The 23,175-nt window shown below is 46.3% G+C and overlaps 2 long non-coding RNA genes across 2 annotated transcripts in view; one reads left to right on the top strand and one right to left on the bottom strand.

Annotated features, from left to right (window-relative positions):
- Positions 1-1,121: 1,121 nt before the first annotated feature.
- LOC308484603 lies at positions 1,122-8,617 on the bottom strand. The gene is made up of 4 exons (XR_013990032.1): positions 8,536-8,617; positions 6,730-6,927; positions 4,505-4,654; positions 1,122-1,251 (listed from the first exon to the last, which is right to left on the bottom strand). It is a non-coding gene; the product is annotated as an uncharacterized lncRNA (long non-coding RNA).
- Positions 8,618-20,860: 12,243 nt separating this feature from the next.
- The window catches only part of LOC308484540, a 131,735-nt gene continuing 129,420 nt past the window's right edge, over positions 20,861-23,175 (top strand). Inside the window, exon 1 of the long non-coding RNA XR_013989951.1 lies at positions 20,861-21,028. This is a non-coding gene — a long non-coding RNA (uncharacterized lncRNA). The remainder of the gene's footprint in view (positions 21,029-23,175) is intronic.

The raw sequence follows: 23,175 nt of genomic DNA, 5'->3' as shown, positions 1-23,175 counted from the left end.
CATTGTCCCAAACTATGACCTAAGCAACCAAAGAATCCTCCTTTTATTTCACCATATCTATTTTCATGTTAAACACATCTAACATGAAGTCGGAGAAAGTGGGGGGGTCCCAAGAGCAGATCAGGAACTCCTATCAGAATTCTTACTCAGCCCTCAAAAGTGAAACTAGCAAAGCCCAGGCTGCAAAGGGCAGGAGAAGGATGGGGGGGGGGGGTGTAGGGCAGAGGCAGCTCAAATGGCCTGGACTCTGCCTCTTCCTTCTTGGGGCAAATCAGCCCAAATACACCTCCCCTGTTCATTCCCAATTCCCTCTTCTTTTCAGGAAGGAAGGGTGTGGTAAATTTGGTCCCTCTCCAAAGAACATTATTCCTCAAAAACGCTGTTGATAGGGAGGTGTGTATGTAAGGCTGGATCCAGGCACATGAATACAGTGATTCAGTTCAATGTGTTATGAAATCCCAATGCAGAAAGATAGGACTCCAAATCGACATCTGGTGTCGCAGTGTAATAATGCATATAAAGCAATTTATCTTTTTCCGAATGTAGTTAAATTATAACTGCTAAATTTTGAAGCAGCTTTTAGGAGGATACAGAGCACCTACAGGTAGAAGAGCGTGGAAATTCTGTTGCACAACTATAAATCCTTGCACTAATGGTCTGAGTTAGCCAGATACTGCTCATGGTCACAGAATTTAAGGAAATTTAATTACATTTCTTTTACATAATAAATATGCTTTTTGAGAAAGAGGCACACATTTTGTCCTGCACTGCATCCCAGTGGTGGAAAGATCCAGATGCAATTGGGGTGGAACAATGAATGCACTTTCCTTTTTTGTTCAGGAGGGTATTTAATATAATCATCAGAATCTGAATCCTGCTTCTAGACAAGCAAGTGGCATTATGAAAGTTAAAGGGCAAAGTCCAGGCAGGCAAACAATAAGGAAGAGTGAAGAGTGGAGCCAGTAAGAGATATGATCCCTTTCACTTTTCCAGCAAAGTCCAATGGAAAAAGAGAGGAAGGAAGGGAGAGAAGGAGATCAGGACAGAGTCTGCATGACCCAGCCAATGACTAGGCCTTTTCACCTGACTGAATGGAAATGTTACCTTTCTTAAAAGCTCCTCTAAAATCAACACATTGGGTCTCATTCTCAAGGCAGTTGATGGTCGTCTCACTTTTACAGTTTTCCCTTCCTTTGGAGAAGCAGGATGGGCACTGCAGACCATTTTCAGCCAGCATGTTGCGATCAGGAACTACCAAGATCAAATGTATAGTGAGCATCTTAATTACAATTACAATTTTCCTAGGACAGCTGCAAGTGTTCTTGGATGAAAACATGATCTAGAAATAATCTGGGTTAAGGGCTGCACATGGGACAAAGTCACCATTGGTCTCTGAGGTGAATGACCTTTACCCAAAGTGGGGTGGGAGAGTGCAAACTTTATTTTCCTTTTTATCTCTCTGAATGTATTCATGCCATTGATTATGGTGTAGCGTCTCTGAAAATATAGGCTCTTAGTTCCCCATTTTTGTACAGAGATTCTATCTCTCTTCCGCTCTTCAGCAATGAGCTATTTGAGTGTTTCTGTGAACTGCCCTGAGACAGCCAGGTACAGGGTGGTACATAAATTCAATAAATTCAATAAATAAATTTCGGAGAATGCTGTAAGGTAGGGTCTTATCTTTGCACCATTTTAACTGCTGACCAAGGTAGTGCTTGCCAATTAAAAGACAGAGAAGAACTAGCTGAAGGGTGATTCAGGAGGACACTTGGATAAGATAGGTGGGTTGTAAGGTCCATGTTTGAAACAGCCAATGGAAAGTGGACTTGAAGGGACCATAAACTATTCATGAGCTGTTCAGCAGCATAGGTATCCAATTATATAATCGGATGGTCCGCCCCCGCCACTTAATGGATCCAAATGGTTTCCAGAGAGTGGTAGGGGATGCTTTATCCCATGTTGATGGCCTTTCAGCCGATTCCCTGGTGGCCCGCTGGAATGTGGAGTTAACCAGGGCTATTGACTGTTTGGCTTCGAAGCGCCCTCTCCAATTGCATGGAGCCTGGACAGCCCCGTGGTTTTCCACAGATCTGAGGGCAATGAAACAATCGTTGAGACGGCTAGAGCGCCGGTGGCGGATAACTCATTCCGAATCTGACCGGACACAGGTTAGAACTCAACGTCGAGCCTACCAAGTGGCGATAGCAACGGTGAAGAAGACTTTCTTTGCCGCCTCTATTGCATCTGCAGAAAACAGCAGCAGGAGACTTTTTCAGGTGGTTCACAATTTAGCGGAACCACCTGCGACGTCTGGGCCCAGTACGGGCCACATGATCTCCTGCAATGATTTTGCAAAGTTTTTTGCAGATAAAATCGCTCGGATTCGGGAAGAAGTAGACTCCACCGTGGGAGCAGGGCCAGGGCGTGAGAGTGTTAGAGTCCTGTCTAGTCAAGTTGCGTGGGATCAATTCCAACCTGTTACCTCTGAGGATGTGGACAGGCTGCTTGGACGAGTGAAGCCAACCACCTGTCTCCTGGATCCTTGCCCATCCTGGCTTATAAAAGCTAGCCGGGAAGGACTGGGCGATGGGCTTCGTGGGGTGGTGAATGCTTCCCTCCGTGAGGGAGCCTTCCCAGACCCGCTGAAAGAGGAGGTTATTAAACCGCTTCTTAAAAAACCATCTTTAGATGCGGCCACGATGGCCAATTATCGCCCAGTCTCAAATCTTCCATTCTTGGGCAAGGTGATTGAGCGAGTGGTTGCTGAACAACTCCAGGAACGCCTGGAAGAAGCGGACCATTTGGATCCCTTCCAGTCAGGATTCAGGCCTCATCATGGGACTGAAACTGCCTTGGTCACACTGGTTGATGATCTCCGGCGGGCTAGGGACAAAGGTGAGAGCTGTTTCCTAGTTCTGCTGGATCTCTCAGTGGCGTTTGATACCATCGACCATAACCATGGACCGTCTTGAGGGGCTGGGAGCTGGGGGTACTGTCATACAGTGGTTCCGCTCCTTCCTCCTGGGCCGTGTTCAGAAAGTGGTGGTGGGAGATGAGTGTTCAGACCCCTGGGCTCTCACTTGTGGGGTGCCTCAGGGTTCTGTCCTCTCCCCCATGCTTTTCAACATTTACATGCAGCCGCTGGGAGAGATCATCAGGAGGTTTGGGCTGGGTGTTCATCAGTATGCGGATGATACCCAGCTCTACCTCTCTTTTAAATCAGAACCAGTGAAGGCGGTGAAGGTCCTGTGTGAGTGTCTGGAGGCGGTTGGAGGATGGATGGCGGCTGACAGATTGAGGTTGAATCCTGACAAGACAGAAGTACTGTTTTTGGGGGACAGGAGGCGGGCAGGTGCAGAGGATTCCCTGGTCCTGAATGGGGTAACTGTGCCCCTGAAGGACCAGGTGCGCAGCCTGGGAGTCATTTTGGACTCACAGCTGTCCATGGAGGCACAGGTCAAATCTGTATCCAGGGCAGCTGTTTACCAGCTCCATCTGGTACGTAGCCTGAGACCCTATCTGCCTGCAGACTGTCTCGCCAGAGTGGTGCATGCTCTGGTTATCTCCCGCTTGGACTACTGCAATGAGCTCTACGTGGGGCTACCTTTGAAGGTGACCTGGAAACAACAACTAATCCAGAATGCAGCAGCTAGACTGGTGACTGGGAGCGGCCGCCGAGACCATATAACACCGGTCTTGAAAGACCTACATTGGCTCCCAGTACGTTTCCGAGCACAATTCAAAGTGTTGGTGCTGACCTTTAAAGCCCTAAACGGCCTCGGTCCAGTATACCTGAAGGAGTGTCTCCACCCCCATCGTTCTGCCCGGACACTGAGGTCCAACTCCGAGGGCCTTCTGGCGGTTCCCTCACTGCGAGAGGCCAAAATACAGGGAACCAGGCAGAGGGCCTTCTCAGTAGTGGCGCCCGCCCTGTGGAACGCCCTCCCATCAGATGTCAAAGCGACAAACAACTACCTGACATTCAGAAGACATCTGAAGGCAGCCCTGTTCAGGGAAGTTTTTAATATGTGACATTTTAGTGTATTTTTCATCTTTGTTGGAAGCCACCCAGAGTGGCTGGGAAAACCCAGCCAGATGGGCGGGGTACAAATAATAAATTATTATTATTATTATTATTATTATTATTATTATTATTATTATTATCATCCTTCATGGTGCTGCTTCAAGGGACAGGAAGGAGAGGCCTGGCTGGAAAGGCAACCCATCCCTTCTCAGGCAGAGACAAAGCTGCCTAGTAGGTCCTCTTTTTCACAGTTTTCTCCTCATGCCTGCCTCTCCGTCCTGCCTCATTCTCCATACCTTGAGAGCCCCTAATAGTCCTGAGCTGCTCAACCCAACCTGTAGCCATCTGGGGCTGTCTCACCCCATTTGAACAAGGCACAGGTCCTCTGAGTAATGCTGATTGGCTAAGGATCCAAGCCTTGGAGAAACCCAGTGCACAGCGCTAACATGTTAATGATTCTACAATGATGCAGAAACTTACGGCTGAGAGTTGCATTGTTACACAGGTCAGTGTTGCAGCATTGCATCTTCATCTCAAAGAATTTACCATCCACTGCAGTGAAGCTGTAATCGCCTGAGAAACAGTATCTGGATGACAAACAAGTATTCTCAATTTGCACTTCAGGTTTAACTGTGAAAAAGGATTTTAAAGAACTATCAGGATCTGGGGGGAAATGCAGTCCATTGCTCCTAAAGCACATTCATTATAATTGTTCCAATTTTCTGTGTTGCCTGAATCAGGACCTTTTCAAAGTAACAATATGGAAAGTATTATTCATTTTTTATTTTTTTTAAATGATATTTATTAAAGTTTCAATAAAAGATTAAACATAAAACAAAAAAGAAATACACAATTCAAAAATACACAATACATAATCCAAAAGAAAAAAAAAAGAACAAGAAAAACAAAAAAGAAAAAAGAAAATAAAACAATTAAAAACAATATCACCTTTTCATCTCCATTTTTAAATTTACTTATTTTCTGGACCTCCTCGTACCTCCCTCTTTTGTATTCCAGTTCAAATTGTTTGTCCAGCAATTTCTTTCCCTCTTTTTTAATCCCAATCTTTACTCTTAATATAATATAACATTAAAATTTTACCTTTTAAAAACCAAATTTCCATTTCCTTAAACTTTTTTAATCCTAATCCTTAATCTTAAACTATCCATAACTTTAAATCCTGTATAGCTGGAAGCCACTTATTTTCAATGGAAAGTATCAGGACCTTTTCAAAGTAACAATATGGAAAGTATTATTCAATCTAAAATGAGGTGCTGTTTATTTATTTAAATGTGTGTGCACTGCTGTATCGTAAAAGGAAAGAGATATCAAAATGTTTTTCAGTTATAATACATAAAAGATACAATAAGAACCAGTGAATTCTTAATGGAAAAGAAAGGTTTTCTGCAGGCATTTAAGTGTTCAGCTCTCAACCATAAGCAGTAGTCTCTTGCCTCCTTATTCCATAGAAGCAGCTTCTCTTTAAAGGTTCACAATTACCGTATTTTTCATTCTATAAGACGCACCAGACCATAAGATGCACCTAGTTTTTGGAGGAGGAAAACAAGAAAAAAAATATTCTGAATCCCAGAAGCCAGAACAGCAAGAGGGATCGCGAAAGCAGCGATCCCTCTTGCTGTTCTGGCTTCTGGGATAGCTGTGCAGCCTGCATTCGCTGCATAAGACTCACACACATTTCCCCCTACTTTTTAGGAGGGAAAAAGTGAGTTTTATAGAGCAAAAAATACAGTAATTTGCAAAATGCATTAAATTTGGAATTTATGCAGAACTTCATTTTAGGTCAAATTTGTTGCATGAAGAATCATGCCTATTTCTATACATCTGACAATACATCTGCCATACACTGCACTCTCTCTTCTAGTCGATCCTAACAGTTTGCAGGTTCGGGGCATGCTTCCCTGAACTCCCATTGTTGAACACTTGGCAAGACACTTGCATTGCACCAACCTTACTACCCCCTTGCCCCTCTCCCTCCAAGAATGTAGCAGTGATGTTGGAAGGGATGGTCAAGCAAGCACCATCCCACCCAGGATTGCCCCAAGGCATTTTGGCACTGAGGTGTACCACAAAATGGCACCTACTCCCTCCTGGGTAGAAGGGATGGGTGAATCAGGAGCAAGCAAAGGGATCGAATCAACCCTCAAATGTGAAGCATGTTCATCTCTCTCCTGGTTCCTCAGCTTTATACAGTTTTCATACATCTGTAAAAGGACTCTCAATTTTAATGGCATTTACAGCAAAGGGGATATTCAGCTTATATTCCAGGCTTCTTGTCCTAGTTTGATAAGCAAAACTAAAGTGGAGTTCACTGGTTTGGGTCAATAGGTATTCCTGGTTGATGCAAATCAAGTTCTCCAAGCTTGGCGATCAGCAACCAAATTCAGCCACTGCTTGTGATCAGGTGATACTAGATTCCCCATTTTCATATGCAAGCCATTAATTCCTTACTTCAGATGTTGTTGGACTGCATCTTCCATCATCCCTGACTTGTGGCCTGGCTAGCTGAAGCTGATGGGAGTTCTAATTCATCTACAGCTGAAGTGTCACAGTTTCCTCACCTCACTTTTTTCATAGGTGAGTTCCTCCAGCATAGACTTCTATATGCTAATAGATCCATTAAAGTTCACCTATCTTAACCTGGGTCAAATCCAACAGCAAATGACAAAAAGACAGGTAAATCTTACCTATATTTGTACGCAGAACACTGGCAGAACAGGTATATATAACATTATTATTACAAATTGTTTCTGCATTGCTGTTATCTGTCATTCCAGTCCTGTTAAACTTATATTTGCACGTCAGAGATACTGCTGAGGACAGGAGCAAAAGATTCATGAATTGTCATCATCATCATCATCATCATCATTTGGTTTTCCTGTTTGCTTAATGGGACACAGAGGAGGAGGTGATAGTATAATAAAACTTTAAAATAAAAAGTGTTCAATTTAATAAGCATTGTAATAGAAGAGAATGAAATGAAATGAAATGAGTAAAACACTCATTAATTAAAACTCTTGTAGCCATTGTTCAGAACACTGGTTTAATTATTTGCAAGAAGTGGGGAGGTGTACCCTCCCTTCCCCACAGCCAACTTTCCCTCCCATCCAGACTCTCACTTAAAGACAATTTCTTCCCACTGTTTGGTCACAAGCTTAGATCTGAGCACAATTAAACTATGGAATTTTCTACAAGAGGCACTGAATGCCACCTATTTCAATGACTTTTAAAGAGGATTCAATAAATTGGTGGAGAATAAGACTACTGAGGCTACTAAGCATGATGGCTATGTACTACCTTCAATATCAAAAGTAGCATATTTCAAATAACAGTTGCTGGAACCTGCAGTAAGCCAGAGTGTCGCTGTGGTGTGATCCCGATTGTGTGCTTCCTATAGTCATTGGGCTGGCCAGTGTTAGGACAGGATCCTCGACTAGGGATGAACCAATCTATCAATTTCACTTGCTGTCAATTTCTTATTTTTCTAATTCATTTATTTATCTACAGCAACTTTCTCCAAGAAGCTCAAGGTAATGTACATGGTTTTCCCTTCCCTATTTTATCCTCAGAAGATTCCTGTGAGGTAGGTTAAGCTGAGGGAAAGTGCCTGGTCTAGGATCCCCCAGTGAGTTTGTGGCTGAGTGAAGATTCGAACCCTAGCCTTCCGGATCCTTGTCTGGCACTCAAATCACATTCAGCTCCCCACATTTCCACAATCAATGAGTAGTCGTGAATCTGGATCCTCACCCGTGGGTTGATGTGATCTGTTCCAAGGAGTAGACTTGAAGGTGTCTTTCTTTGTAAAATGTATTTAATTTCTTCCTGCTATGGCCATACTTTTTCTTCTTCCCTTTCCTTTCCAAAGCAACTTTTACTATTCTGTCCTGTTTTTAAGGCATATTTTCTCCACCTCTCCCACTAAAGAAGAGCTTATTCACCTTCTTAGCACTTTCCCTGCACTTTGACATCATGCCCAACATTTTCATCTGGAAATTTCTTCCCTTTGCAAATCCCTGCTCTGTTTCCCTACCCTCACACGCACAGAGGGAGGGAGGGAGGGAGGGAGGTAGAGAGAGAGAAGAGAGAGAGAGAGAGAGAGAGAGAGAGAGAGAGAGAGAGAGAGAGAGAGAGAGAGATCCACATTTTGTGTGTATTGCTGAAATGCAGCTTCCATGTTAGAATGGGATATTTCATTATTTTTCTACATGACATAATTTATCTGTATGACATCACAATACATAATCTCTTGACTTGACTCTCCCCTACTTTCTCTTGGTAACCCAGCAGTCCTTGCTCTCTATGATGCTGATCTACACTGCTAACTCCCTTTCCCTCTCAAGAAGCAAGTTTTCTTCAGATGTTCCCCATCTTACCTGCAGAAAGTGGGGCCAAGAGGAGGCATGCACTCAGGAGTGCCTTCAGCATTCTAGAAAGATTAGGAGACTCAGAGCAGAGATGGATCAACAAGGGAATTGATGCAGGTAGAGGCTTACTTGGAGGAATTTATAGGCCATGGACTTGTGTCACAGGGAACACTTGGGAACAAAAGTGAGGTCCGGGAATGGGAGTTGTTTGTTCACTACAAAGATAAAGAGGGAGATACTGAAATGCAAAGCTCATTAGTTACGATCTCATTAGTTTGCTGATTGATGTTTCTGATTACTTTTTTGATATAGATAATTTACAATTTAAATGGTGAAGGCACTCAAGAAAGCAGTTGAGAGCCAAACAGACAAAGAGTGACTGGGGTGACCCAGTTAGATGAGTGTCACACCCCAAAGAAAATTAAACTGGACTTAACCATCCAGGTGTTATTTACCTTTACCTTTACTAGATACACAAAGCTCGCCTAACAAGAAGTACTCAGTACTTTGCTACTGAGACAATCTGTGATGGGTGCTGTCAAGCGGGCGAAGTTCTTGATGAACTTCCTGTAGAAGTTGCTGAACCCTAGGAACCTCTGCACGTCCTTCCGGGTTTTGGGAGCCTTCCACTCCAGCACTGCCTGCACGTTGCTTGGGTCCATCGCTAAGCCTTTGTCTGACAACTTGTACCCCAGAAACTCGACTTCTCTGGCGTGAAACTGACATTTTTCCAGCTTGACCCACAACTGGTGCTTCTGCAGTCGTTTTAGCACTTCCCTGACGTCTCTGACATGTTGCTCCTCATTGTCCGAATAGATTAAGACGTCATCCAAGAAGGCTACGCAGTTCTTGTACAGCAGGGACCCCAACACGTGGTGCATGAAAGCTTGAAAACAGGCGGAGCCCGACTGTAATCCAAAAGGCATAACTAGGTACTCAAAGGCCCCCAGGGGTGTGAACATTGTGGTCTTCCATTCGTCCCCCTCCCTCATCCTAATCAAGTTGTATGCTCCCCTGAGATCAAGCTTGGTAAAAAATTTCCCCTGCCTCACCCGTGTTAAAATGTCGTCAATCCTGGGCATTGGGAAGGTCACTGGTTCCGATACCAAATTGACGGCCCTATAGTCCACAACTAGTCTGGGTTGATTAGTGTCCTTTTTGTCCACAAAGAACACCGGACTGCCCCCTACCGCTTTTGATTCTCATATGAAGCCTCTTTTCAGGTTCTTGTCAATAAATTCCCACAACTCCTTCATCTCCCTGTCCGACATGGCATACAGTTTACCCACCGGTAGCTGCGCCCCAGGGAGCAAGTTGATTTGGCAGTAAAAGGGCCTATGGGGGGGTAGTCTATCTGCCTCCTTCTCGCTGAAGACCTCCTGCAGGTCAGCATATTGTGGTGGCACCTCCCCTTTCAGCTCAGCTATCTCAGCCACCCTGGCCACGGTCATTCTTGGGGTTTCCCCCCCTAGACAGTGTTCCAAGCAGTAAGCGGACCCAAAGGTGACCGTTCTCTGATGCCATGCCACCACTGGATCATGTTGTGCTAGCCAGCTCATCCCTAATATTATTGGGGGCCCTGCCAGTGAGGCTACGTGAAAGGCGATGGTCTCCGTGTGCCTGGAAACCCTCATTCTCATTGGTGGGGTCTGGTGCGTCACTTCCCCTCCCAGAAGCTCCCTGCCATCAATGGTGGTTACTTGCAAGGGGAAATCCAGGGGCAGCAGGTGGAGCTGGTGCTCTAGTGCAAAGTCCTTGCTGAAGAAATTGCAGGAACTGCCTGAATCCAACAGCCCTTTCACCTTGACTGGGTGCCCATTCGGGAGTTCTAGCACCACTTCTATGGCTATAGCTGCCCTGGGGGGTCTGGTTTGGGCACTTCTATTGGTTGCTGGCCTGGCTGCTGTGCCCGCTGAGTGGCAGCCAAGTGTTGGCGTTTCCCTGCTCCTGCCCCTTTACCATCTCCTCCTCACCCCCTGCAGCTCCCACCATCCTTTGCCAGGCCTTTCTTTGCGGGCAGACCCTGGCAAAATGTCCTGGCCGCTGGCAGAGGAAACACTTCTTGGTGGTTTTCCCATCCTTTCCCTCCCTCTTGCGACCTTCACTGGAGTTTGAAACCTCCCGCGCGCGCGCCCCATCTATTTCCATTGGCTCCGCCGGCGGGGAAGATTGCCTTGGTATTTCAGGAATGTGGTAGTCATGGTAACGTTGCTCTCTCCCTTCCCGCTTCTCCTGGGCCCGCACTTCCTGCCTTACACCAATCGCAAGCACAGCCTTGGTCAGCTGATCCATTGACTGCGGGCTGGGTGCGCGGGAAAGTTCGTCCTTCACCATTGGGGACAACCGCTCCTCGAACAGCATTTGAATGGGTTCAGAGTCCAATTCCCATCCGAGCCGGTGGACTAACATGGCAAAGCGTGACCAGTAGTCTCTAACTGACTGGTTCCCCTGTTTGCAGCCCATCAGTTCCCGCCGAGTCACACTTTGCTGTACATCACTGGAATACATCGCATCCATCGCCTGGAAGAATTTCCTCAGGTCTTTCAAGGCGGCATTCTGCGTTGCCATTAGGGGCCTGATCCATTCTCTGGCCCCATCCTGCAGATGTCCGACAATATAGGCAACCCTCTCCCCATTGTCTGCAAAATCATTCTGTTGCAATTCCAACACGTACTTTATTTCCGTTCGGATCGCACTGTAGTCCTGGGGTTTCCCTCCAAATTTGTGTACCAGTCACGGTACCTTCCTTGCTACGGGGGTGGGTCTGACCTGAGCATCCTGAACCTGCCTTTCGTCCAGCCGCGCCGTCAGAAGAGCCACATGCTGTTCCAAATCTCGGTTCCTCTCCACCAGATTTTGCACTCCAGCTGCTCCCTCCGTGGTGCCAGCTTCTCCGGTTTTGCTCATGATGCTGCCTGCCTGTCGCCGTGCACGAGCGACGTCAGGGACTGACGGATTGCTGTAATGAGTATGGGTTGCTCGTGCTTAAGTTGCCGCCTCTCCTGGCTATGTTGCCTTGTTTAAACCTTTCTGTCTGGACAGCGCTTCACTTCGTGGCTGCCTCAGTCGCTAGCAGAATCCGTCAGTGGGCATTTCTTAAGCCTTTTCCAACATAAAAGTTGTTTGACGCCAAGTCTCCTCCTACCCTCCCTGCGCGGAAGCCTTCTGCGCAGGGAGGGTGTGGGTAGCGGAGGACCCGTGCTCTCCCCGCTGGTGACCAGTGAAGAGTCCTGGAGCCCTCTCGCCGATTCCCCCATCTGCCCCCCTTTATCTCTGGTGTTGCACTGATTTGCTTCCCCATCTGCTGAGCTGCCTCTCTGCCTGCTGGGCCCTTCTCCAGCATCATTTGAGAGCCTCCCCTCCGCCTCTAGCTCCGATGTCAGTTCCCTGACACATACATAGTCTTTTCTCACCTGCTTTCAGACATTATTGTTTACATGCAACTGGGCTACTGCAAGTCTTTCATTTTTATTGGTCTTCTGTATTGTTTTTAATAGATTGTGGCTGTTATTCAGTATATATAAGGCTTGCACTTCATAGCAAGTTTAATGCAGAAATGTCTCCAGGTATCCTATAATGTTTTGGATTGTGAGATTGCAGCAGATTTTCAGCCAGCAAGTGAGTCAGCTGTCTCATGCACTCGTGCTGGGGAAATGGGGTAGGGTGATTGTGATAGCTCCATGTTAGAATCTTGTTAGGAGGGGACCTCCAAGTGATAAAGTAGAAGAATCACAAACTGGGGGGTTTTAAATACCTACTTCAAATCCCATTTTCAGTACCAACCTCATCCATATGCCATATATTTCTCCATTAATGGAAGCCATCTTTATTTTCTGATAACCGATTCCTTTTTTAACCATGTACACTTTATTGGTTTTTGTAAGTGTATTGAAGAAGATTTTACAATCTCCAACCTTAAATCATGAGGGTGGTCCAGCAACACTTCCTTGCATGTATGCTAGCTCCCTTGCATAGCAGAGTGACGATCACATAGCTTAAGCATTGAAAGGATCAAGTTCCACATGGCAGATGGCAATAAGACACTCATGGAAGCAGTAAAACTCAGTCCGGCATTGTTTACTTGAAAGGCAATATCAATCTTGACAGTAGAAGACTTACAACTTTACTACCACACAGATAGTAAGGCACATTTCAGTCCTATATGCTGCCTGGGCTCAGTTCAGCAGTCTCTCCTCTGCAGAATTTGTGCAAGTCCACAGGTAAGCGCTCTTCAGCTATTCATAGCTGCTGTAGGCTAAACAATATTGCACCTCGATGCTCCAAGAATCTTCTCACAGTTTCTGGAAATGAATGGCTCTTTCTTACTTGCCCTAACATGTATAACAAAAAAACACTACACAGCTACACATAATCAAAATACGCCCCCCCCCCCAGCTTGCAAGCAACCATGTAAGTACAGTCATACCTTGGGTTACAGACGCTTCAGGATGTGTTTTTTTGGGTTGCGGACCGCCAAAACCTGGAAGTACTGGAACGGGTTATTTCCAGGTTTCGGCGGTTGCGTATGCACAGAAGCGCTAAATCGTGCGCATGTGTAGAAGCGCCGAATCGCAACCTCTCGTGTGTGCAGACGTGCCGCTGTGGGTTGCGGATGCTGTGGGTTGCGAACGTTCATCCTGCATGGATCACGTTCGCAACCCGAGCGTCCACTGTATTCTTCTTTTAGATTTTCTACAAAATTCTCCTGTGTTTTTCCATCAGGGAACATCCATGTAGAGTATCGGAATCTGTTCCAACTAAGGGATCAACATGGTCACAACATCTGAAGAAATTTTGAATAGATTTTTACCCACCCCCCCAAAAGTATTTTAGGCAGCCCCCTCCTCAAATGGTGGTCTTTCTCCCTATAAATGAAATATCTCCAAGACGTTGACACTATTCCATAATTAACGTGACACAATTGTGCTGGTGTTCTATGCCACCTATGTATTACCTGACTATCCAAGGTTTACTGAAAGTTGCTAGGTTATTGATGGATTAAGAGGTATATTGACTATGAGCCAGTGCCTCTGTCTTTGCTCTCACTTAGTGTGGAGTCTAACTTTGTTGGGAGGATCTTGCAGCCCCAGGGCAAAGTGCTGGCAACCTAAAAGCAACACGACAGGCTAATAATTTGATTACAACACTTTATATAACTGCTAAATTGTATCTTCATTCAGAGTCAAGTGGCATACAATATATACAAGGAAATACCAACTAATGTAACTTCAGAGAAGTAGGGGTTTTTTCCGATGGTGTATGAAACAGGGGGTATCTGGAGCATGTCATTTATCAGGCAAGAAAAATATCTCTATCTAAGGAACGCCCTTCATTATTGCTCCCCACTGATCGTACTAGTCCAGAGAACACATTACAGGCTCCTTAGAATTTTCTACTCATTCCAAAAGGATTATCAGGATCCTCAGGAAACACTGGCATACGCTGTGGAACTTTCAAGGCTGTGCTGATTTTCCTCTCATTGGCTTTAAAAAAACTTTTTCTGACAAAGATTTTTTAGTTCATACTGATCTGAAATAGGTTCCCATACCCACCAGTTCCTTGGTGGTGGGTTATTATAGATGCAGCAGATGTTTGCCTTGCCCTCTCACATTACAGGTAAAAGAAATTTATGATGCCAACTCGGGCTTTAGATTCACCCTTCGCAATTTTAGCACATGCCAAATCATAGATGTAGTGTATCTAATACACTGCCCCTGTAATTTGATTTACATTGGTTCCACTGTACGCTCTGTCAGCACCCGTATTAGGAAGCATCGCTCCTGTATTAGAAACAAAGTTACAGAGGCTTGTTGGGATTCGCAGGATACTGAGTAAGTCTGCAGGCTTCAACAGGCTGATGCAATACTCTGTGAAGTGCTGGGTCAGAGTGACTCAGCAGGAGTGTGATTAATGTGATTGGCTATCACCTGTTTTAAAAAGGAAAGCCTGTTCAACAGTAAGTGTGGTGGTTGTGCTGTGGTGTGGTGGTGCTGTGGTGGAGAGTATTTGTTTGCCTTAAGGAGCAGGTACTCTGTATGGACTGTTTTTGTAAATACCTGTATATAGCTCACATTAAAAAGACTGCACTGGAAAACCCTGGGACTCTGAGCGTTTCTGCTAAAAGCGCCGCAAGGAATCCCCATGGTGGATCAATTTGTTAAGCATAATCATGCTGACACAGACTTACTTTATACAGATTTATGGGTCAGCCAGAGGAAACCCGGGATAAGGAGGGGCTTTGTCAAACTGTTACATCAGCAAGAAGCCAAGTTGATTTTCCTTTTTAAATCCTTACACCCCAAAGGTTTAAACAATGAACTAGACCTAAATTGTTTTGTGTAATTCCACGTTTGGTTTTGCAGTTGTAAGTGTTGCTGCTATCTGTATTCCTGGTGTTGTGTATATATTAGGTGCTGTACCTTTAAATCTGGATGTTATCTAATTCACCGGCTGGAGGTCTTTATAATGCAACTTTGTACTAACTAACAGTGTCAGCTAATTACAATGCATAGTGAAACCTGAACCATTTGTAATCTATGTACCCTCTCGGACCTCTTATTTGGTAACATATTATTGTCATATTTTATAACTGAATGTAGAATGTTTTGGTATATCATCTCATTGATTGTATCTGAATTTACTTTATTCCACATCATTCTTATTAGCTGAGGATGAAAGATTGAAACAATTGGTTATCCAGGAAGGACTGTCCTGCTACTGCTTCTGGAGCACCAACTTCTTTCAGCATGTTCACTGCTAAATATATGAATAAGTCATGAATATAACCAGGTTCATCCATGCTGTGGTTGGGTTGTAATTTAGAGATAGTTAAGGTATCTGAAGAAGATTTATTGCTCAGATAAATCCTGGCGTCCAGCCCGCTTCGGCTGCGCAGCTACTGGCCAGGCCTCCGGACTTCAAAGGCCACATTCCAAAGGCTCTGAGCAACACGCAGAGATCAGCAGCGGTAAGAGAAAGCTGCAAAACTCCAGTGCATTCTTCAGTGTGCTTAAATAAAGTCCACTCAGGATATTAGCAGCTAGAAGCAGTTTTTATTTACAGCAGACTATCCATTATCTATCACAGCGAACAGCATTGTGAAAACACGTCCTCTCTCCTCAAAAGCGAAAGTAGAGAAAGACAAAGGGTTTAGACTCTCGGATATGACGCAGAATTTCCCCCCTCCCAATAGTAGGCAGGGCGTACACTCTGAGCTGTTTAACCCTGTAAGCTCAGGTTCTCCTCACACTCCCTCTTGCCCTGCGCTACTGTGGGGAAAGTATGTACAGAACTTACCCCCAACTCCAAACCACTGCAAAACTCCCCATGACGCTGGAAGCTATAGGTTTGGTAAATCCATCGGCCAAGTTATTGTGACTGGCACAATACTTCAGCCGAATCAAACCTGACTGAACACTCTGACACACATTTTGGAAACGTATGTCCAGATGCTTGGTTCTGGCCTTAAATTGCACAGATTCATCCAGTTTCAAACAAGGTTGATTGTCTTCCCAAACCGTGATGGGCAAGCTACAATCCCCATAGGTCTCTTGCACCAAGCATCTATAGAACTCTAGTTCACGGCACAAATCTGACAGTGCACTGAATTCAGCCTCAGTAGAAGACAGCGCAATGAGACTTTGCTTCCGGGACTTCCACCCAACTAGTGACTTCCCAAAATTTACCACCAACCCAGACACAGACTTGCGGTCCTGTGAATTCGCCCAGTCACTGTCCGCATAGCATGTGAGCTTCGCCTCACCTTCAGCTGGCAGCTTAAGACAGAAGTCTTTGGTATGCTGCAGGTAGCGCAGTACCCGCTTGATACCGTGCCAAGCACTCACACTGGGCTTTGACACTTCCCTACTTAGCAGGTTGGTAGCAAAGGCAATGTCTGGTCTGCTCCATTGGGACAGATACAACAGACTACCTAGAGCTGACTGAAAGAGCTCAGCATTCTCGAACTCAGCACTTTCTGCTTGCTGGCTATCTTTCACGAAGTTCGTCTCCATGGGTGTCCGAACTCCTGCACAATCGGACATTCTGAACCTCTCAAGCAACTGCTCAATCTTGCCTTTCTGACTGAGCAAGAAGCTACCATCCTCAGTTCTCGCTATCTGGACGCCTAGGTAGATCTTTACTGCACCCAGGTTCTTGAGCTGAAACCATTTCCCAAGCTCTTTGGCAAACGTCTGCACCTGTTTGTCTGCCTTTCCAACATGGATGATGTCATCAACGTAAAATAACACCAGTTCCTGTGAGTCTCCTGATCCTCTAAGGAACAGGCAACTGTCAGCAAGACTCTTCCTGAAACCTAGCTTCTCCAAAGCTTCATTCAGGCACAAGTTCCAATTCCTGGCCGATTGCTTCAGGCCGTAAATTGACCTGTGAAGTTTCCACACAGTACCTTGCTCATTGCCCTCAAACCCTGGAGGAGGAGGCATGTACAAATCCTCCTGGAGGTCTGAGTTCAAGTAAGCAATGTCCACATCAAAGTGATGCACCAGCAACCCTCTTTGTGCAGCAACGGCCAAGACCAAGTGTAGAGATTCACTCCTAGAGGTGGGAGCATAAACTTCCGTATAATGCAACCCCCTGTGCTGCGTGAATCCTCTCGCCACTAATCTGGCCTTATACTGCGGTTCTCCTGTCACTGTGGGCTTAAGACGGTAAACCCAGCGGCTACCCATGGCCTGTTTGCCCACCGGCAACTTCGTGAGGGAGAACACACCTAGAGACTCCATTGAGTTCATCTCCTTCTGCATCGCCTCATGCCATTTTCTGGCTTCTTCCTGAGGCAGTTTCTGAACATCCTCAAAACTCTCGGGTTCACACTGTGCCATTCCGACCCACACGCTAGTGACGGCAAACCTTTCAGGAGGTTTCCCCTTGGTCGTCCGAGCTGAACGGCGCAGCACTACTTCAGGAACACCCTCTGACCCACTAGGTCCAGCCAGAACGTCCTTGGCATCAGAGAGCTCCCCCTCTGACTTACTGCACCATCTGGACTTCTCAGCCGAACCTGTGGGGGAAGATGGAGCACTGCGTTGCTCGATCTTCACAGCCTTGGGAGAAGGTCTCCCTTCTGCCTGCACTGGGTCTGGACTCTGAGCCTCAGTAGCAGGTTCAACCTCTTCCTCTTCTTCATCAGCAGAGTCAAGCAGACTCTCTGACAGGATGTCAGGGTTCCCATGTATCCTTGCCCAGCCACTCTGCTCACAGAATTCAGCACTGTTGCTGAGCAGAATCCTGGACTTCCCTGACGGATAAGCAAACCTCCACCCCTTGGTCCCTGGCTCACACCCACAAAAAATAATCTTTTGGGACTTGAGTTCACCTTTTTTGCGTTTGGCCTTTGGTATGAGGACCCAAGCCTCACAGCCAAAAACGCGGAAGTAGTGCACTTTCAGCTTCTTTCCGTGCAGCAAGAAGTAGGGTGTGTCTCCTACCACTGAATTGAACAACCTGTTCAGAATAAAGTTGGCCGTTCGCCAAGCCTCCCCCCAAAAGTGCTGTGGGAGCCCGGCATCAAACAAAAGAGCTGCAGACATCTCCCCTAGCGTCCTGTTCCTGCGTTCCGCGATCCCATTCTGTTGGGGACTGTGTGAAGAAGTCAACCTGTGTTGAATCCCCTTTTCGCAGAAGAAACTTTGCAGTGCAGAACCGGTGAACTCCCCACCGCGATCGCTCTGAAAGTTTTGCACCCGTGTGGAAAACAGCAGTTCCACAGCCGCAATCCAGTCTTTGATTAGCGGCACAGCTTCATTTTTGTGTCGGAGCGTGAAGATCCAGGAGTTCCGCGTATGGTCATCAATCAGAACCAGCGCAAATTTGGCTCTGCCCATACTGGTCACAGACATCGGACCACACAAAACTGCATGAATTAACTGAAAAGCCCTAGTGGTCACCCTTTCAGACCTTGGGTATGTGCACGTTTTCACCTTTGCGGACTTGCACGCTCTGCAATCTAGAAACTTAGCACATGATTTCATTTTGCACCCTTGCGTACACTCTGGGATCTTCATCACTGACCCCCAGGACACGTGTGCCATGCGTCGGTGCCATAAGTGAGCACACGCATCATGAACTGGAACGTTGGCGCACTGTGCTTGAGCTTCCTCCGTGTCATCTGGACCTGCAAAAGAAGCATCTATCACAAACAACCTGTCTTTACATTCAACACTGACTAGTTGCTGTCCATTCTTAGAAATAGAACACTTATTGTTCTCAAAACACACCCTGTAGTTCTCAGCAAGAAGTGCACTGACAGACAGCAACGCGCAGGACAGTCCTGGAACAACAAAAGCCTGGATTGAATCCTGTAAGAAAAAACAAAACCGTGAGCCAGTCTGCGTGAGTGGGTGTCGAGTCCCATCTGCTAAACAGACAGTCTTCCCAGAAGTTACAGAGGTGCAGTTCTCCAGGAATCCAATAGATGGCACGAGATGATGGGAAGCACCTGAGTCTATCACAAAAGCCAGCACAGCATCCTGTTGACAACTCTTGACTGCAGCCATAGAGGCTGCCAAATGTTTATGTTCAGTGTCTCTGCCAGCTGCCTTCGGCTTGCCTTTCCCACGCTTTGAAGAAGAGCCCTTTATCTGGTTGCTACGGGAGACGGCCTTCGGCTGCTCCTGTGCCTCCACTGGACATTCTCTCACCAGATGGGAGGGGGAGCCACAGCAATAACAGCGGCGACGCGTAGCAACAGCTCTCACAGATCACTCTTCAGCCATTCCTTTGTTCCCAGCACCCCCACCTTTGGGTGCACAGCCTGGGCCTGCACGCTCCCCAGCACTCTGGTTGTAGGCCTCAACATCACACGGCCCCTCGGAGACAAAGCAGCTACTCCCAGCTGTAACTTCAGGAACATGGCCAGCAGCCCGCTCTGGGCTCTCGGCTTCCTCCCTGCTCTTGGCTTTCTCCCGGCCCTGGGCTCCTGCTGAGCTTTCACACAGACTCCTCAGCACCTGCCAGGCGGCCTGAGCCGACTCAACGCCCTCCAGGTGGGGCAACAGCAAAGCGTCCATGCTTGCTTTCAACATGCAGAGCTCCCTTTGCATTCTCTGCTCTCTATCTTCCAGCAAAGCAGCCTCCAGGTCTGCTGCGCCATCTTCAGCAGCAACTGGCATGGGTGGGGCCGGCTCCTTCTGGACTATACTCCAGAGCCCTGTGGCCAAAAACCACCCCCTTACTCTTCTAACCCAGATATCCCAGGACTGGGTTGTGAGCTTTTCAAACGGGACATCATAAAAGTCCTGGAGCTCAGCCATCTCCTCCCCCAGTGCTCTCATTGGGGCTTTGAAATACTCATGCGTACCAGCCAGCTTCAAAGGAGAGGCCTCCAGTGGCTCTTTGCAGCACACAGCTTGCAGCCAGTCTCCCTGCTTTTCTCCTAGGCAAAGCCTCAAAGCAGGACTTTTTTCTTCCGGCAGCAAAAACAGCAGCTTCTCAGCTTTCTCAGCCTTTTTTAAGCACACAGCACTTCAAAGCAGGCTTCAAAGCAGCTTCCTCTAATTGCAGTAACTGTCGTCCATAACCTCTGAAGAAGATTTATTGCTCAGATAAATCCTGGCGTCCAGCCCGCTTCGGCTGCGCAGCTACTGGCCAGGCCTCCGGACTTCAAAGGCCACATTCCAAAGGCTCTGAGCAACACGCAGAGATCAGCAGCGGTAAGAGAAAGCAGCAAAACTCCAGTGCATTCTTCAGTGTGCTTAAATAAAGTCCACTCAGGATATAAGCAGCTAGAAGCAGTTTTTATTTACAGCAGACTATCCATTATCTATCACAGCGAACAGCATTGTGAAAACACGTCCTCTCTCCTCAAAAGCGAAAGTAGAGAAAGACAAAGGGTTTAGACTCTCGGATATGACGCAGAATTTCCCCTCTCCCAATAGTAGGCAGGGCGTACACTCTGAGCTGTTTAACCCTGTAAGCTCAGGTTCTCCTCACAAGGTATTCATAGAATCATAGAATCATAGAATCATAGAATCATAGAGTTGGAAGAGACCACAAGGGCCATCGAGTCCAACCCCCTGCCAAGCAGGAAACACCATCAGAGCACTCCTGACATATGGTTGTCAAGCCTCTGCTTAAAGACCTCCAAAGAAGGAGACTCCACCACACTCCTTGGCAGCAAATTCCACTGTCGAACAGCTCTTACTGTCAGGAAGTTCTTCCTAATGTTTAGGTAGAATCTTCTTTCTTGTAGTTTGGATCCATTACTCCGTGTCCGCTTCTCTGGAGCAGCAGAAAACAACCTTTCTCCCTCCTCTATGTGACATCCTTTTATATATTTGAACATGGCTATCATATCACCCCTTAACCTCCTCTTCTCCAGGCTAAACATGCCCAGCTCCCTTAGCCGTTCCTCATAAGGCATCGTTTCCAGGCCTTTGACCATCTTGGTTGCCCTCCTCTGGACACGTTCCAGTTTGTCAATGTCCTTCTTGAACTGTGGTGCCCAGAACTGGACACAGTACTCCAGGTGAGGTCTGACCAGAGCAGAATACAGTGGCACTATTACTTCCCTTGATCTAGATGCTATACTCCTATTGATGCAGCCCAGAATTGCATTGGCTTTTTTAGCTGCCGCGTCACACTGTTGGCTCATGTCAAGTTTGTGGTCAACCAAGACTCCTAGATCCTTTTCACATGTACTGCTCTCAAGCCAAGTGTCCCCCATCTTGTATTTGTGCCTCTCCTCTTTTTTTGCCCAAGTGCAATACTTTACATTTCTCCCTGTTAAAATTCATCTTGTTTGTTTTGGCCCAGTTATCTAATCTGTCAAGGTCGTTTTGAAGTGTGATCCTGTCCTCTGGGGTGTTAGCCACCCCTCCCAATTTGGTGTCATCTGCAAATTTGATCAGGATGCCCTTGAGTCCATCATCCAAGTCGTTGATAAAGATGTTGAATAAGACCGGGCCCAAGACAGAACCCTGTGGCACCCCACTAGTCACTCTTCTCCAGGATGAAGAGGAACCATTGATGAGCACCCTTTGGGTTCGGTCAGTCAGCCAGTTACAAATCCACTGAGTGGTAGCATAGTCAAGACCGCATTTTACCAGCTTCTTTACAAGAATATCATGAGGCACCTTGTCAAATGCCTTGCTGAAATCAAGGTAGGCTACATCCACTGTGTTCCCTTCATCTACCAGGCTTGTAATTCTGTCAAAAAACGAGATCAGGTTAGTCTGACATGACTTATTTTTCAGAAATCCATGCTGACTATTGGTGATCACAGCATTCCTTTCTAGGTGCTCACAGACTGTTTCCTTAATGATCTGCTCCAGAATCTTCCCTGGTATTGATGTCAGACTGACTGGGCGGTAATTATTTGGGTCCTCTCTTTTCCCCTTTTTGAAAATAGGGACAACATTTGCCCTCCTCCAGTCTGCCGGGACTTCGCCTGTTCTCCAGGAATTCTCAAAGATGACTGCCAGTGGTTCTGAGATCACATCTGCCAGTTCTTTTAATACTCTTGGATGCAGTTCATCTGGTCCTGGAGACTTGAATACATCTAAACTAGCCAAGTATTCTTGTACTATCTCCTTAGTTATTCTGGGCTGTGTTTCCTTTGCTGAATCATTTGCTCCAAATTCTTCAGGTCGGGCATTGTTTTCTTTATCGGAGAAGACTGAGGCAAAGAAGGCATTTAGGAGTTCAGCTCTTTCTGTGTCCCCTGTTTGCATTTCACCATCTTCTCCTCTGAGTGACCCCACTGTTTCTTTGTTCTTCCTTTTGCTACGGACATACCCATAAAAGCCTTTTTTGTTGCTTTTAACCTCTCTAGCAAGCCTGAGTTCATTCTGTGCTTTAGCTTTTCTGACTTTGTGTCTACACGTGCTGGCTATTTGTTTGAATTCCTCTTTGGTGGTTTCCCCCCTTTTCCATTTTTTGTACACATCCTTTTTTAATCTTAACTCAGTTAAAAGTTCTTTAGATAGCCACCCTGGCTTCTTTAGGCACCTTCCATGTTTCTGTCTCATTGGTATTGCCTGACGTTGTGCTTTTACTATCTCCCTCTTAACAAACTCCCAGCCATCATGAACTCCCTTTCCTTTTAGTATTACTGTCCATGGGATCTCACCCAGCACTTCCTTAATTTTTATGAAGTCAGCTTTCTTAAAGTCAAGAAATTGAGTCCTAGTATGCTTGGCTGCTCCTTTCCGCTGTATAGTAAACTTCAGAAGAGCATGATCACTCGCGCCTAATGATCCTTCCACTTCTACCCCACTAACCAGGTCATCAACATTGGTTAGGACCAGATCTAAAATGGCTGTTCCTCTTGTTGCTTCTCGCACTTTCTGGACAATGAAGTTGTCTGCAAGGCCAGTGAGTATTGTATTGTACACACAACAGGTAGAATCTGCCAGGGGTGTGTTCAAATGGCAGGTGGTTGCACTGCATAAGTGCTAAGGAGCATAGCTTTCAAGTGTCCCTTATTTGAAGGGACAGTCCCTTATTCCAGCGCCATGTCCCGCTGCTGTCCCTTATTGAAGGATGTCCCTTAAATGTCCTTTAAATGATGTCCCTTAAATTTCAAAGGAAGCAGCTCCTCTCCCTCCCTCCCTGCCGGCCAGGGAGGAGGAAGGCTCCAACTGTGTTGCTTGGCTGTGTTGCTCACCCAATAAGAAGTCTAAGAACGACTGGGGGGTGGAGCTTGCATGCCTTGTGTGTGGCTAGTTAATGCAAGCTGAGGGGTTTTTTGAATGCTGGACGCCATTTTGTTGCACGTGCTGCTGCAACTTTGCAGTGCAAAGCCAGGTC

This window comes from Podarcis pityusensis (genome assembly GCF_964106645.2).
Source record: "Podarcis pityusensis genome assembly, chromosome: 8".
NCBI classification, from domain to species: Eukaryota; Metazoa; Chordata; class Lepidosauria; order Squamata; family Lacertidae; genus Podarcis; species Podarcis pityusensis.
This window is presented reverse-complemented; position numbering and strand designations above follow the sequence as displayed.